Genomic DNA, 5,416 nt, shown 5'->3' on the forward strand with positions numbered 1-5,416 from the left:
TGCTTGAAGTTGTATTTGGAACATGATTTTTGAGCTAAAGAACACACAACCTGTGAAAATTTTGAGCCTTTATGCATGGTTACATTATTTAACCATAATTATTTTATTCTTGTGTGTTTACTTCTCTATGATTGTAATCTATATTTTGTTTCATCCTATATGTCCAATATTTATTATGTTTATATGCTTGCATGTGATTGAGGCCATTATTTGTTTAAACTCACTTGTCCAAATTAAGCCTACCCCTTTTTAATTACCTTTGTTAACCACTTTGAGCCTTTAAATCCCATTTGTTCTATATTTTACCACATTACTAGCCTTAAGCGGAAAAAAACAATTGTATATCCCAAATTGAATCTTTGGTTAGCTTAAGATAGAATTGTGTATGCTAGTTAAGTATGGGAATTTGTGGGAACAAAAGTTATTAAGGGAATGTGTCATGGTAATACAATGGGAATTTGGATACCTACTCATGTGAAACTATAAAAATTAAAAACCAATGTGCATTGATAAGCTATATTTATTTTTATGTCTATAAAATAAAAAAAATAAAAAATTTATCAATAAATAAATAAGGGAACAAAATTACCCCAATGCTGAATTAAAAATTCAAAGATCAATGCACATATGATAAAATTGATACATGAGTATGGAATGTAAAAGGGAATTCTGGGTAGTTAGGTATGAATTCTAAGGTTATATAAAATATATAGATTGGGTTAAAGCTTGGGTTAATTAAAGATTCAATTTATAAGCTCACTTAACCATATATGTATCCCTACCCTTACCTTGAAAAGACCTCATAATGTTTGCATTGGCATATTAACTGTTGTTGATTGGTTAGGAGAAAAACAAAAGTTAGAGAGCATGATTAGAGAAGGATAGAGTGATTACCCTATACACTAGAGAGATTAGAGCGTACATACATCATCAGTGAGGGTTCAATGCTTGAATTTCCATGTTCCCTGCTTTCATGAGCTATCTTCTTTCACTTTTATCTGTCTTACTGTATAATGATAGAATTAGTGGAATTTGATTTGTAATTATTTTGAAGAGCTTATTTACTTTTGATCAAGTGGGCAAGAATCATATAGTTGCATTCATATATATAGGTTGCATTGCATTGCATGAGTTTCTACATCTTCATACTTATTTATCTTATCTCCTTCAATTAAGCATGAGGACATGCTAATGTTTAAGTATAGGGAGGTTGATAAACCACTATTTTATGGTTTATATTGTGTTTAATTGTGTGGCTTTATCATGAACCTTACCCACTTATTCATTAATATAGCATGCATTTATATTTCCTTCCTGAAATTATTACATGGTTGAAAACTGCTTCCTAGAGACTTTTTAATTATGCATTTTAGTTCTCCTTTATCCCATTCGATACCGTAATCTATGTGTTAAGTGTTTTAGGCTTTATAGGGAATGGATGAGTTGGAGAGTGGAAAGGAAGCTAGCAAAAAATGGAAGGAACACAAGAAATTGAGGAGACAACCAGCGAGAAGTGACGTGGCCGCATGGCTCACGCGTTCGCGCGAAAGAGGAGAAATCACAGTAACGCGGCTGCGTGGCTCACGCGACCGCGCGGAATGGAAAAGCACAAGTGGCGCGGAGGCGTGGACGACGCGAATGCGTGGCAAGGAAAAACGCGAATGACGCGTCCGCATGGATGACGCGATCTCGTGACGTGCGCGATCTGCATAATCTGCAGAATTCGCTGGAGGCAATTCCGGGCCCTATTTTGACCCAGTTTTCGGCCCAGAACAGTAGACTAGAGCCAGAGAATATGCAGAAATCGGGGATAACAAATTATTCTACACAGTTTTAGTTTTGAGATCTAGTTTTTACTCCTCCTCTAGGTTTTCCCTCTACACATTGATAGTTCTTAGGATTTTATTTTTCTACCACTTTTTGCATTGGGATACTGAGAAGAGTTATTACCTCATCAAGACTTTATCATTCCAGTTCGTTTTCTTTACTTGGCTTTACTCTTCCATATCCTTTGCTTTGTTGATTTTACCATTGGAATATTATTAGGATTATTTGATACAAGTATTACTTTTATTTTTAATTGATTATTTTGATTTTTATTTACAATATCTTTCTTTAATTCCTTTTCATATGTTATTAATTTTACATTCACAATGAGCGAGTAGTTCCCTAACTTGATGGGGAGTTGATTGAAAGGAACCCTTGAGTTGGAAAGCTTAAAGGAAAGATTATAATTGGGTTTATTGTTGGCTTGTCCTCTATTCACTAATACCAATCCCTTTTTATTAAGTGGATTGCAACTTGTGAACGGACATAGCATTCTAATTTGTTTGACTTTCCCTTACCTAGTAAGAGATAACTAAACAGGATAACATTTAATTATTAATTAATCTAGAGAGTTCCCCAACATTAATGGGGCTTCCAACTAATCAACTCCCAGTCAAGGCTTTTATTTACATTATTCAAATTCTCCAATTTAATTCCCTGTTTACTCAACTCAAACCTTTTTGAAAACATCTGATTAATAAAATAGCACACTTTTTTGCAACTCGTTGGGAGATGACCTGGGATTCATACTGCGAGTATTTTAAATTTAAATTTCTGTGACACCTTTCTAAATTGATAAGTGGATTTCTGGTGAGTTAAGAACTATACTTGCAACGTATATATTTTAATAATTTTTAATTCACCAATTTATGCCCCATCAGTGAGCATCTTGTCTATCTTTTCCTAGTGAATTTGCATATAATTTATTGAGTTTAATTAAGAATTAATTATATTTTAGCCACTATGGATGCTATTTTGAGTTTTGTGCAATCTTATTTATTTTAGGTAGCATTCGAAGGGATTTGATGAAGTTTCTGGAGAGAAAAAGAAGAAACCAAAGAGATAACCAGCGAAGACCGACGCGGACGCATGGCTCACGTGACCGCGCGGAATGGAGAAATCGCAATGACGCGATCGCGTGCCTGATGTGAACGTGTGGACTAGAATCTGCACAAATGGCGCGAGCGCGTGGACGACGCGGACGCGTCACATGCGCGATCTGCAATAATACAGAAAATGCTGGTTACGATTTCTGGGCTGTTTTTGACCCACTTTCCAGCCCAGAAAACAAAGATTAGAAGCTGCAGAATAGACAAAGCAAGTGGTCCCCACCCATCAACTGAAAATCTGTTAATTAATTCAAATTTAAATTCAAATATTATCTTTTAGGAAAAGATATTATTTTTATTTTTAGATAATTAGATTTTAAATTAATTAGGATTAGTTATAAAAGGGGAGACTTCTCTTCTATTAGGTATTACATTAGAGGGATTCCATTAGGGAATTCTATACAAATTTACATTCTACATTCCATGAGCAACTAAACCTCCACTGTTAAGGTTAGGAGCTCTGTCTATTTGTATGTATTTATTCGTTTGATCTTTCTAATTTAATTCATGTCTTGATTTATATTTCAATAATTATTTTCGCTCTTTACTTTATGAATATGGGTGGAACGGAAGTATGACCCATGTTCTAATTGAGTTCTTGTAAAACTTGAAAAAGCTCTTTACTTGAACAACAGCTTGAAAACATATTATACTGAATATCTAATTGTTTGTATTTAACGGGATACGTGACATATAATCCCTTTATATTTGGATAATTAGAATTCTTTTGGCATATAAACTAGAAATTGATCATCACCCTCTAATTGGAATTAATTGACCAAGGAATTGGCAATTAATGAATTTTATAGGAGACTAGGAAGGTCTAAGGAATTAGGGCCTAGTCACATATAGTTTGCCATGAAATTATATCTTGCATGATTAAATTAGTTAGTGATAAAATTAAATCTGGAAAATAGATAACTCTGAAACCTTAACTGCTTTCTCAAACATTTTATTCCCAACTCATTTATTTGTCTATCCTTTTGATATTCTAAGTTTAAACTTAAACCTTTTGAACATCTCAAAACCAATTTCTGCTTGCCCAACTAAGCCAATCAATCAATCATTGTTGCTTGATCCATCAATCCTCGTGGGATCGACCCTTACTCACGTAAGGTATTACTTGGTACGACCCGGTGCACTTGCCGGTTAGTAAGTGTGGTTTGTAAAATCCGCACCAATAATCCAAGAATTCAAAATCTCAACCAATGTAACACAATGCTCAAAGAATAGGCATATTCATCAATCATACCCGAAAAGAATGGTAAAGGGTTAAGTGTAATTAAAGGTGAAGTTAGTAAGTTAAAGAAGTTAGAGAGTTATGAAAATGAAGTTAGAGGGTTAGTGGTATAGTGGAGAATTGCCTAATGAAGAGAAATATGCAAATTGTGCACAACAATTATGTTCACCATCATGAGAGTATGGAATTCTCAAAATGCATGAAAATGACTTGCAATAGTTGGTGTTACAAGTAATAAAATGTAATTGTGCAACTATGAGAAGTTGAAAACTGAGTTGAGTCAAAAAGAAGTTACACAATCAAAGCATACCAACTTATTGTAAGGAAGTGAACATAATGTAAGAAGGTTGCATGTCATGGTGTAACAAAAATGTAGGCAACTCCTTAAGTTCACTTGGGTAATGCCAATCGCGGGAACTAACATAAGAACGGAAAAGTTATTCCAAAAGTCCCGGGTATTGAACTTGGTAAGTTATGCAAAGCTTAGTTTGAAGGTGCCAAGTTGAATTCCGAAACCGATGTTTGAAAGTGAAACAGTTTTATCAAAAATTGGGCAGCATTTTGGCTTAAAATTGGACGTTCTCAGATAGCAAAACGAACAAGAAATAAGCTCAACAGCACCATGTAAATACCAATCACATAATCAAGCAAGCATATCAACAGGATAGGTACCTTATGGAAAAGCATAATCAAACCACTCGGCAGCAATCAATATGTACAGAAGCAGGTAAACAGATACGGCACACTTATCAGGCCCAGAATCTTCTATCTAGAACCTAGCTACCTAACAACAGTTATTTCTATCTAACCTAATATGCGAAAATTGAATTCTAACTAACTAAAACTAACAGTATCTAAGAGTAAAATTAAAAAAAAAAACAAGAAAGCAGAGTTAAGGCAAAAGCAGGTAACCTGGAGTGCAAGGCAGAAATAGAACTGGGTAGGCAGGGGGTAGAGGCAGAAGCAGAGAGAGTTGCTGCCTCAAATGGTAGCGGTGATGATCCTGTGGCGGTGCTTGGTTGCAGCGCCGGTGGTGGCAGAAGCGCGGCAGAGAGAGAGAGGATGAGTGAGAGACAAAGAAAGAGAATGTGGGTGATGGTGAGAGAAGATAGGAGTGACGGCGGAGGAGGTGCACCGGCGCGGTGGTCGCAAGGAGAAGAAGGGATGGCTATGGAGGGGAGGGAGAGACGTTGGGGAAGAAGAGTGGGAGTGGTGCGCGACTGCGCTGTTTGCTTCGTGT

This window comes from Arachis duranensis, chromosome 1 (assembly GCF_000817695.3).
Source record: "Arachis duranensis cultivar V14167 chromosome 1, aradu.V14167.gnm2.J7QH, whole genome shotgun sequence".
Taxonomy (NCBI): domain Eukaryota; kingdom Viridiplantae; phylum Streptophyta; class Magnoliopsida; order Fabales; family Fabaceae; genus Arachis; species Arachis duranensis.